This window comes from Camellia sinensis, chromosome 10, assembly GCF_055761805.1.
Source record: "Camellia sinensis isolate YWXY chromosome 10, ASM5576180v1, whole genome shotgun sequence".
Classification (NCBI taxonomy): Eukaryota; Viridiplantae; Streptophyta; class Magnoliopsida; order Ericales; family Theaceae; genus Camellia; species Camellia sinensis.
The window spans coordinates 124,218,036-124,230,767 of record NC_138970.1 but is presented as its reverse complement, the minus strand read 5'-3'; the positions used below and the strand labels follow the sequence as shown (position 1 = coordinate 124,230,767).

Below are 12,732 nucleotides of genomic sequence, written 5' to 3'. Positions count from 1 at the left end.
CAGTAATCATGAGATTACCTACGACCTCAAACCAAACCAAATGTATGTTAACAGAGTTAATGGGGGCCAAACGGAAGCAGTTTAAAACTTTGTCCATAAAGCTGTGCTTACATGGCACGTCATAACAAACCATACATATGCATATTAATAACTCACAACAAAATATGTACTACACAAGGTTCTGTACATACAGGATCATATAAGTCTAAGTCAACCCAAGAAAACTATATACAACATATTCAAAGACTTCGCCCACATGACAAAATAAAATAGAATGACAAAAGGCGAAGGCGGGTCTCATGCGTGAGACGCAAGAGCTGACTCTTCAAAACCTTTGTTGTTCCACACAGACATCACTAGGGCTGGGTCTGGACTTCTCATGGCTCACCTACAAACACATGAATGAGCGTGAGCGATAGCCCAGTGAATAATATCAAATAAAGAAGTTATACAAACGATATGTAGAACAACATACTTCAAACGGCCTTGGGCCCAATTCATATTTTCATTTATGTCAACTGGCCTTTAGCCCATTTATTTATTCATATCAAACTGGCCTTTGGCCCATTCATTCATTCGTGTCGAAACGGCATCGGGCCCATTCATTCATTCGTGTCATTTGGCATAGCAACATTGTCCACCAATCGAATCAACAAACTTATAAAACTTACATAGAAGTAAGTAATTTGGACAACAACATATTTCAGATATCTTTGTTAAGATATTACTCACAGTGATCGGTTGGTTAGTTTGCCTTGGAGCTCGACCCTACACATTCCATGAACACAAAAGGGTCACAAACAATTCAATCCGTTCTAAATTCACATTTTCCTCTTTAGGCTTTATTCTTATCTCTTTAACTCAATTACAATGCGCAATGCATGCCTAAGAGTACTTAGAAGTGAAAGAGGACGGAAAACGAAACTCAGAATGCCTTTTCAAAATTTCAGAAAACAGGGTCCTCGCTCAAGCGTGAACTTCCCCGCTCGAGCGGACCCAAGAGGCCTGCAAAAATACTGGATGCATCAAAATTACGCTCGAGCGTAAAGTCTGGTGCTCGAGCTGAAGGTCTGTCTACATAGCTACCCGCTTGAGCATGAACTTCCCTGCTCGAGCAGACATCCAAGTCTGCAAAAAAATACTGGGAGCACGAAAGTCACGCTCGAGCAGTGGTTTCCCAGCTCAAGCGGACATCAAATTTTCTGGGTTTTCCAGAACATGTTCTTGAGCTCCAATTCGACATTCAATGGTTCTAGATGCATGCTTTTGGCTCAAACTTCACATAATCATATACTAACATGGCACCAACACCAAATTACAACACAATGGAGCTCAATTTCACAAATTAATCACATGCATGTCCCAATATATACCAAATTCACTTTCAACATAACAATTTCATGCATTCAAGCTCATACTTCTTATGAATGGTATATGCATGTGAGATATAACTTCCATTTCAACTCAAATTGTACAAATGGTGGTCACAAGCATGGATTCTAGCCATAATTCTACATGGATCATATTTTTCATGCTCAACTATACAAATTCATGGCTATTATGCACATGCATGCATTCCATGACTTCAAATACAACAAAATCAACTCAATTTCCTTATAATGAAACTAATTCATGCTCTTGACCATTATTCAAACTTGAATTCAAGATCAATTACCTACCTAAAGGCTCAATTTCTCCAATCAATAGCAAATTCGTGAGTATAGCTCCAAAGTTATCAAGCTTCAAGGCCAAAATTGCACAATTCTCCCCTCTCTCTCTCTCTATAGCCGGCCTTCTCACCCTCTCAAATGTATAACTCAGATTTTGAGCTCAAAAAGAAACCATGAGAGTGTATATGGCCCTTTATATAAAGCCCCACTAATTCTAATTTAATAATAATAAATAATTGGGCACTAATTCATCAATTAAATCAATTAATTCTGATCTGAATCAATTTTTCAATTAAACTTCACCGTAGGCTCTAAAAATTATGCCAATCACAATGGCACGACCAATTTCGGTTTTGGTGGCCGATAGGGCCTTCAATTTAATTTCCAAAGCAGACAATCAAACAGATATTCCTACGATGAACAGATAGAAATTCAAAACCACATATTTTCACATAATGGCACACAAAATCATATGAAACACATAATTACATTCATGTTAAGGACCAATTAATATATTACGGAACAGGGATATCACATTCAATATTGAGAGTTGTCTAGCACATAATTGTTCAATTTTCGTTGATCGGTTGTAGTCGTTCATCACTAGGTTGCTTGGTCGGCCTTAGCAACTGTTTGTATTTTTAATCTCCAATAGTCTTCACTTCGGTTGTTTGGTTGGTCGCCACTCTCATGGGTAAGTTTCGTAACTTAGTGAGCACTCTAGCGAGAATGGATGAGTTATGTAGGAAATATCACATTCCCAACGATGTCATGTTCACATTGGCGGTGATGGACGCGGATTGGTCATATACAAGCACCACAGTGCCCTTCCCAGTTGCCTCCATTATAGAGAGGAAGTGTTATGTTTCCGTTGGATCCATTGTTGCGTCAATTCTTTTCTTATTTTGGACTTACACCAATGCAAATATCAATAACACATTTAGAGTGATAAGTGGAGTATTAGTCTTGAATGGCCTCTTAGACTTGGATTTGGGTATTTGGTTATCTTCATTGCTATTCTTTGTTGCACAACAAAGGTAGTAAAACCTATTATCTTAAAGCTCGGTCGTTGGACTTCCAACTTGTCACTCACCTTCCCGATAGGGCTGCAAATGAACCGAGTTGTTCATGAACAACTTGAGCTCAGCTTGTGTAAGACTTGTCTCGTCTAAGACTCGTTCAAGCTTGGTTTGTTTAGCTAATGAACAAGCTCGAGCTCCAATCCTAAGCTCGTTTACCAAACGAGTGGAGTCCAATAAGACTAAAGCTCGGCTCGCTTAGGCATAGAACCACAACCATTATTGGATAAAGAAATGTTTTCATAAAAAAATCTCTCTTTTCACCTTCTTTCTTTCTTTATTCTTATTAAATTGTTTTAAATTTAAATTCTACTCTAGTAGCAATATAGAACAAAGGACAAGATGTCCATATATAACTCTGAAACAATGTTCTCTCCCATTGCTCTTTACTAAGAAACACTCATCTGTCATGTGGTCCATGTTTGAATTTGTGCAACAACTCTAGCCATAGTTACTACTTAATTCAGATAGAATTCTAATTAAAAATCAATTGACAATCAATGTAGACAACTCAACAATCTGCAATCACAGAAGAAACAAAACTTGAATTCAGGACTTGTTGAAAATTAGAGCTCACACCATATTAAAGTCATTCTAATATATATCAATTGCCAACAAGGTGAGAGAAACGAGTACATGAAGATCAACATGAAAACTTACAACGCAAACCCGTCAAACAATTAATATTGTTATGATGATCATATTTTGTTACTGTGTTTTTGCAATGGCAATTGAGAATATTATAAATCTATAATACGTCCCAGTTCCTGCTCCAAGTCCAGTCCTAGTCCCTCCAAGCTTGTAAACAAATTGAACATTGCGGTTGTAATTTTTTTGTAATGCCATTGGCTGAGATGACGAAAAATCAAGTCCCATGTCACTAGACCCACAACAGTGACAATGAAAAAGAGCCAAATCATGTAGGGAAGCCAATAGAGCCGATTTGGGACGAAGACAGAGACAAGGGACATTGCAGAAAGAAGCCTTGAGATCAGAACAAGATGGCTAAAGAATCGAGAATAGTTCAAACAAAGCTGAGCCAACTGGAACAAAGCTGCCAAGCCATAAATGCATATTGCTATCAGAAAAATCCCCATGTTCTTCGAGTGAGTTTGGAATGAATAGTCATGTCTGTTTTGATACTCGATTTGAATTAAGCCAATCACCAATATAAGCAAAGCTATAAATTTAGCATGGCGTGCAACAACCTGGGAGAAAGTGAATTCTCTTGTTCTAGCAGCAGCAAGAATCAAAGATAAAAAATATGTATTAGAATCATCATAGGATTCAAAAGAAGTACCATTTTAGTATTTATTTATTTTTAAATGTAAAACCAACTTTGTTCTCAATTGTAAAACTTTGTCTGGATTATTTAAAACGGTAGTCGAAAGCTGGAACCATTTAGGTAAGAGATTGAAAATTAAAAGATAAAATAATAAAAATAGAATGTGCAAATACATGTAAAAAATAACAAATTGGGATTGCATTAGCCAAAGAACCCACTTGTTTTTTTTTAGATTCGAAAGGAATTGGAGTGGTTTAGTTGAATCAAACTAACATTTATAAACATGGTAGCAACTAATGTCATCTTACAAAATCAACCATTTAAATCATCAAAATGAGATTTGTAATAGACTGTACGGGTCCAGACAATACGGTCAAGTTGAAAAATACTACAAACTTTAAATATAGTATGTGGGTTGTAAGAGTTTCCAGAATTGATTTATGAGTCTAGTTTTCAACCCCATTGCTTTTAAGGGAAATGATTACGTAAAACTCCAGATTTGACAAAAATGGTGATAGTGGCTCAGAATCTATCAAAGTTTGGAAAACAGAGGATATATCCTTCAATTTTTATTAGCCTATTTTATGTCAAAGTTTAGATAACACATAGGCCCCACGTACTATATGTAAAGTTTGTAGTATTTTTTAACTTGACCGTGTTGTCCGGACCCCGTACAGTCTATCACAAATCTCATTTTGATGATTTAAATGGTTGATTTTGTAAGATGACATTAGTTGCTAACATGTTTATAAATGTTAGTTTGATTCAACTAAACCACTCCAATTCCTTTCGAATCCAAAAAAATAAACAAGTGGGTTCTTTGGCTAATGCAATCCCAATTTGTTATTTTTTACATGTATTTGCACATTCTATTTTTATTATTTTATCTTTTAATTTTCAATCTCTTACCTAAATGGTTCCAGCTTTCGACTACCGTTTTAAATAATCCGGCCAAAGTTTTACAATTGAGAACAAAGTTGGTTTTACATTTAAAAATAAATAAAAACTAAAATGGTACTTCTTTCGAATCCTATGATGATTCTAATACATATTTTTTATCTTTGATTCTTGCTATTGCTAGAACAAGAGAATTCACTTTCTTCCAGGTTGTTGCATGCCATGCTACATTTATAGCTTTTCTTATATTGGTGATTGGCTTAATTCAAATCGAGTATCAAAACAGACATGACTCTCTATTCCAAACTCACTCGAAGAACATGGGATTTTTCTGATAGCAATATGCATTTATGGCTTGGCAGCTTTGTTCCAGTTGGCTCAGCTTTGTTTGAACTATTCTTGATTCTTTAGCCATCTTGTTCTGATCTCAAGGCTTCTTTCTGCAATGTCCCTTGTCTCTGTCTTCGTCCCAAATCGGCTCTATTGGCTTCCTACATGATTTGGCTCGTTTTCATTGTCATTGTTGTGGGTCTAGTGACATGGGACTTGATTTTTCGTCATCTTAGCCAATGGCATTACAAAAAAATTACAACCGCAATGCTCAATTTGTTTACAAGCTTGGAGGGACTAGGACTGGAAGAGGGGCTAGGACTGGACTTGGAGCAGGAACTAGGACGTATTATAGATGTGTAGTATTCTCAATTGCCATCTCAAAAACACGGTAATAAAATATGATCATCATAACAATATTAATTGTTTGACGGGTTTGCGTTGTGAGTTTTCATGTACTCGTTTCTCTCACCTTGTTGGAAATTGATATATATATATATATATATTAGAGTGACTTTAATATGGTGTGAGCTCTAATTTTCAACAAGTCCTGAATTCAAGTTTTGTTTCTTCTCTGATTGCAGATTGTTGTGTTTGTCTACATTGTTTGTCAATTGATTTTTAATTAGAATTCTATCTAAATTAAGTAGTAACTATGGTTAGAGTTGTTGCACAAATTCGAACATGGACCACAGGACCGATGAGTGTTTCTCACTAAAGAGCAATGGGAGAGAACACCATTGTTTCAGAGTTATATATGGACATCTTGTCCTTTGTTCTATTGCTACTAGAGTAAGAATTTAATTTTAAAATAATTTAATAAGAATAGAGAAAGAAAGAAGGTGAAAATAGAGATTTTTTTATGAAAACATTTCTTTATCCAATAAAGGTTGTGGTTCTATGGCTAAGTCCAATCCAAATTTGCTACTTTTAATTGTATTTGCCCATTCTATCAAAGGGCCGAGCATCTAGGCTTGGCTCGAGTTAAGACCCGTGGCCAGTCTGCTCCACCGAGCACAAATGTACAACACATAAGTAAATAAAGACAATTTGTAGAGAGAATTTACATTCATTGATACTTAGAAGCTTGTGATTACATCAAGGTGCGTTATGAGAATTACATTACTGGAAGTACTTCTTTAGGTTAGCAACATTCCATGGTCATGGGATTGCCTTCCGTGCTAAGTCAGCTAGGTAGTAAGCTCTATTGCCGATGGCTGAGGTAACTTTGTAAGGCCTTTTCCATATTGAGTTTCCCTTCTCTAGGAACTTTCGTGTGATCCATCACCTTCCTGAGGCCCAATTCACCTAGTAGGAATTGTCTTGGGCGCACATTGTAGACACCCCGTTTTTTACTGCCTTTAAGACTTGGGCGCCACCGATTGATCACCCAATGATGAAGTTTCACGCTTGTCAAACGCTCGACTTTCTCAGGAGAAAGTCTCGGTTTTGAGCCTCAAAAGTCTACAAACCTTGCACCACTCTTGGACAAAAACAGTTTTTTTCCAAGCCTGACCACCCAGAGGCCTACAGACCACTTAGTGGCCGGCTGGCCACAAATGAGTGTACGGCCATCCCCTTAGTGGCCGGTCGGTCACTTGTGTCAGTAAAAACAGATATTTTTGCCAACTGTTTCCACAAGTGCATGCACTACACCAACTGTTTCTATACTGATATTTCCGAGGGAGTAACATAATTTTCTATATATACTTGACCCCCTCTCATAAAATTAGGTTAGAAAATTTTGGTGAAGCCAAATTCTTGGAAAAAATATCTATCTTCCTTGCAACCTACACACACCTCACCTAGACTTCCTAAACCAAATTTTAAGGGTTCTTTGTTGAGGTTATTGAGCTTGAATATTAGTTCTTGAAGGTGAGAAATTGGTGGTTTATAACTCCAAGGGGTTACTCCTCTTCGAGAGACATACTTCTAGCTTCTTTTCCTTATTTATTTCCTATCTTTATTTGCTGTTTTTGAATTATTTTTCAACTGTTTTTATGGGCTGAAACTTGTGGTTAAAAGCTATCCAAAGTAGAGGGGTGGACCACCCTTTTTTGTACCTTGTATCCCAAGCTTTTGCCCTTGTGTTTCCCATCTCTTCATCAACTTTTTTTTTTTTTTTTTTTGAGCTTTTTGCCACTGAATTTTAGGGGCTTTCAGTGGCCAAAAATGTAGTTTTAAAGTCCCAAAAATGGAGGGGTTAACCTCCCCTCCTCGTGCTTGTTTACTAGCTTCATGTCCTTGTTATTTTAGCTAACTTTTTCAAGCTTTTCTCTTAGAATTTCAGCACTGTTTTTAGCTATTCTAGGACTATTTTATGTTGTTTATTTCATTTATGCTTTGTATAGTAGGCATGTAGTATAGTGGTCCTCATAGGTTTGGTGTTTTAGGCATTAGACACCAACCTATTTGAGTTGATAGCCTTTATTTCAAGCTTTCCATACTAGTGTTCACCTCTAATCACCTCTGCACTCTCCCTCTTTTCTTGGCTTTTCTATTACTTTGAGAGTTGTTTCAAATAAGTATTGTTTAAGTTTGAGAAAGAGAAATCCGTGCTTAATGGTTTAATCTCTTCGGAGATTCATTACCAAAGGCATGACCTCTCTCTCATGTCCAAAACAATCCTTTGTTTGACACTCCTCTCCATTAGTGGACTTAATCTTTATTATTGGACTAAAATGACTAATGAATGGAAAGGTAATTAAAACATGTAATAAAATTGGGGCTAAAATAAAACAAGATAATGAAATCAACTTGGGTTCAATCGTACGTCAATTGAACCCCTTGAGTCTTGAGTCGTTTCATACTTGTTCGTGATGAAAATGGTTCAAGAGTCAATGTCAACCACTTCCCTTGATCAATTCTATGATAGGGAGGAGGTTTTGCGAGTCTTTCATTGTCATTTATTGAGATTGTATCCCTTGGTTCGTAAGTCACCACGCAATGAATTTGCGTCAATTGATGGCTTGCGAATCAAGCCTACCTATTCTTTGATCTGTTTGATGATAAGGAGGGGTAGGGTGGACAAACATCCCCTGAAATACTCTGTTTCATGTCTGTTGCAGCAGAGCAGTACCAAACATTAGTAGCCGGCTAGCCACTTTACTGTATGGACGACCACTTCTTCTGGCCGGCCAACTACCTTTTTCAGCCAGGCAGTGTCTTTTTTGTTTCCCTGCAGAACAGAGTTAAGGCTGAGGTGAACAGTGCAATTTTCTAACTACAAAACAGCATCATTCTGGCAGCTAAACAGGGGTATTTTTGGGTGGCAAATCCGTATTTCATGCATAAGCACTTCCTTCCTGTGGCTTGTTAATTACTATCTTGTAATTAATTCAGTGTAATTATTTGTAATAGCTTAGTTAATTAATTTTGTCTTGTACTTAATTGGTTCTCACTTGTAAATAATTAGCTAAAATAGTTGATTCATTTATTTTTGGTATTGTAATAGTTAGTTAGTTCGTAGTAATTAGCTAGGACATTTATTCGGATCCTCTTGTGCGAGGGCAAATATGTAATATTGTGTATGTCTTTCAACCCCCATTTCTTTCTCCTTTTTGTTTACTTGCTTATGATGGATTGCATGTACCATCATGTTTTCTTTAGCATTTTTCATGATTTGCATCCATTTGTTTTAAATACATAAAGGTTTAGCTCATCATGCAAAATGATGTCAAGTTTCAAAATTCTTACTTGAATACGTGTTTAACTGCATGTTATCAAATTGTCTCACATGCCATATTAGTAGTCGAGCCTATTAATTGTATTTTGTCTGTGTTGCCTTAGTCAAGTTGCATTAGTTAGGATCATGCATTTTTTTCTAACTATTTTGCTCTCTTTTGGCTTGCCTTGGAGTACTAGGTAAGCATTTTTTGCTTTAGCACGTTGCATGAGTGTGATTGTTGTCATGTCAAGCATAATACCATGAGGCTAAATGCTTAAGTAATATACTTGTTCGAATGCCTGTGGATGAAGGCTAATTGCTTAACTTGAGATAGATTGATTAATGTACATATGAGATCATTTTTTCAAATGGCACATATTCAAAACAATTTTTCAAAACAAACATAAAATCAAAATGTTTCAACTTTTGTAAATTATTCTATACTTGTGTGCAACATATAGTAAAAATAGTCTAATAAATCGGAACAAGAGCATATAATGTAAATAAGAATCACATCATGATTAGTAGAGGCCGATCTTTGATCGGGCGAGTAAGGTGCTCAAATCATAACCTTCCCCTCTCGTATCTAAGTTCTCGAGCCGAGACACTTTGGTGATGACGGATAAGTGGCCTTTGGCATGAGCCTCGGGTTTCCTAAATTTTTCAAAAAAAATATTTAGGTGGTGACTCTGTAATCTGGCAAAGCAGTCCATTTTTGGCATTTTGATTCAAAATCGATTTTTCAAAAGAATTGTCAGATTTGGACTCATTTGTATTTATCTATTTCACATTGCACTTGTGAAATTAGATTTAGAACCACGGGAGTCCGAACTGTAGGGCTATCGTATCCGAAAGGAACACGAAAAGCAAGCTAATCGAATGAGAACAACTTCCCTGCGCTCTTCGACTATGTCTTGAGCTTAGGCAATGGCTTCGTTGTTGTTTATTGGCTCAAAGATCTCAGAACGGATGGTAGGAAGGCCAACTTCTAAGGGAATGATTGTCTCCATCCCATAGGTGAGTGAGTAAGGCGTTTAACCCGTTGACTGCCGAGGAGTAGTTCGATAGTCTTAGAGGACGTTCAGTAGCTCTTTCACCTATTTGCCTAAGGCAAAACAATTTTGATATGTTGGTTTATAACGTACAAATGAGCTAAAAGCATTATTTGATGGTATTAGAGCAACTGGAAAATTTTCATGGGGCCCATTGAAAGAAGGGTTACCTACCGATTAATCGTGATGATGAATTTATTGAGACACCTTCACCAAAGGATGTGGCAAAATTTGCAAATAAACGTCAAAAAAAAAAAAAAAAAACAAATATGGTGATCTTGATGAACAACTACTTGAAACGCTTGAAATATTGCAGATTTCTAAAGGGCCTAGTATAGAAGAATGCAATTAGATTTTGGATGAGATACAACTTTGTGAAATGACTAACCCATTATATATAATTGCGTGTAGTATTTTTTGTGAGAGTAAGGCACATAGAGAGCAATGGATGTTGCTACGTCAGAAACTAGAAATAGTTAAAAATAGGACTATTTTGAATTTATGAATACGAAATGCTTAGAGAATTTTGAATACATTGTTTAGGGTTGTTTTTATAATAATTTGGTTGGAACTTTATTTTTCAATTAATATATTTATCATTGATGGATTTGTTTGCAATGTTTTTTTTTTTTTTTTTTTTTGAGGACATTTGCAATGTTTTAATTTGGATGTGTATTTTAAATTGATATTTTGTTTTATGTTAATCTAATTTCGATATTATTAAAATATCAGGAAGATGTTGTCTGAGAAGCAGAAGAGTGCATTAAAGATTATTGCGATTATTTTTATAATAAAAATATTGAGAAAAAATGTACTAGGAGGGGAGAAAGGAGGTCATATGCTGATTCTTTGTGGAGAGGAGCTACATATTTGAAAGAAATTCTTGATGGAAATGAATCACATTGTCAAGAAATGCTAAGGATGAAAAAGTAAGCATTTGTACATATATGTGGTCATTTTTGGGCTAGAGGGTGGCTTGAAGATAATCATTATATATCTGTAGAAGAAAATGTGGCTATGTTTCTCGTAGTATTGAGTCAAAATATACGAAATCGTTTTGTTAAGCAAAGATTCAACCATTCAACACAAACAATACATCAGTAATTCTATGAAGTGTTATGTGATGCTCAATTTCTCAAAAGAAATTATTGTTCCCACTTCATATAATTCCCTTACAAATTACATTCAGTGTAATCGTTGTGTAAGAGAAATATTTAAGGTAATATTATAAGTTTTAGTTACGAAAATTTTCATTTATTAAAATTATATAAAATATGTAATTCTCTCTTAAGTTATTAGAAATTTTAAAGTTTTTTACATTGATAAATTTATGCTTTTAAAGGGTGCAATGGGTGCACCTGATGGAATATTTATTTCTGCTGCTATACCACTTGACCAACAAGCTCCTTATAAGGGAAGGGGAAGGAGCGATTGTTACCAAAATGTTCTTGCTATATGTGATTTTGATATGGTGTTCACATATGTTTGGACTAGTTGGGAAGGGATAGCACATGACTCTAAGAGTGTTAAAAGAGACCATGAGTGATCCAACTAACAACTTTCCGATTCTTCCTCTAGGTTAAGTGATTATTTTATATTAATTTCTCATTTTATATATTATGATAATTTTTTATTCTTTTGTACAGAGAAGGTTCTTTTTATGTGATGCAACGTATACACATACTTGTGGATTTATGACACCTTGTCGTAACGTGCGATATTGGTTATTTGAATTTTGAAATAATTGTTGTCCTAGAACAAAAGAAGAGCGATTCAACCAATCACATACTAAATTAAGGAATGTGATTGAACGTGCTTTTGGAGTATTGAAGACTTGTTTTCCAATATTAAAGAAGATGCCTACATATACGTTTACTACGCAAAGGAATATTGTAATTGCTTGTGTAACCATACACAATTTTCTTAGGAGAATGTGCATTACAGACAGATTTTTTGAAGAGCTCAACAATGTGAATGGCCATGGCAACAACCTCCAACATGGGAAGAATTTATAAAGCTTAGAAATAGGAGAGAGATCGACACAAGCTGATCAAAATTTTATACTCAACTTACATGAGCAAATTGCAATGCTCAACCTATGCGAGTTATAAATATAATTATCATATTTTCACATTGACAATTTTTTAGTTATTAGTAGAAATTGAAGAACATTTTTTTTTTTTTTTTGTCTCCAATTTTCTAAGGTAATGTTTGATAAATTTTATGGTTCCTACATGTGAAAGGATTCCATGGATATTTGATATTGGTGATATATGAGCAAAATGATGAAATAAGAAATAAGTTTTAATTAATTATCTTTGCAATTATTATTTTATTGCATGAATGATTTAGTACCTATATAAGAAAGAAAATTCCTAATAATCATAATCTTTTAAAATTTTGAAATATAATGTTATAATTACGATTATAATATTTTTTTTACCAATTATATTAGTGTGATGAAATAATTTAAAGAAATATTTCAATGTAAATGGTAAAAAGACAAAATACAAATTTTAATTATTTTTCAAACTTCAACTACTTGTATAGATTAAATAGCTTAATTGAATCAACACTTAAATTTTAATACATAGCAAATAGCTTTTTAGATTAAAAAATTTAGCATTCAGTTTTTTGTACTTAATTTTTAGTTTTCAGTTTTATCAAACAATACCTAATATCTATTTTAATATATAAAGTGAAGGTTCCTTGTGGTGTTCGTGTATTTGTGACTCATATTTTGGGTTTTTCC

The 12,732-nt window shown here is 35.0% G+C and overlaps 1 long non-coding RNA gene across 2 annotated transcripts in view; it reads left to right on the top strand.

Moving 5' to 3' along the window:
- LOC114267609 (uncharacterized) overlaps positions 1-8,836 on the top strand; it is a 33,880-nt gene extending 25,044 nt beyond the window's left edge. The window contains exon 5 of one of the 2 annotated variants that reach the window (XR_014342554.1): positions 8,330-8,836. This is a non-coding gene — a long non-coding RNA (uncharacterized LOC114267609). The remainder of the gene's footprint in view (positions 1-8,329) is intronic. The other variant, XR_014342555.1, reaches the window with a different exon arrangement.
- Positions 8,837-12,732: the final 3,896 nt, after the last annotated feature.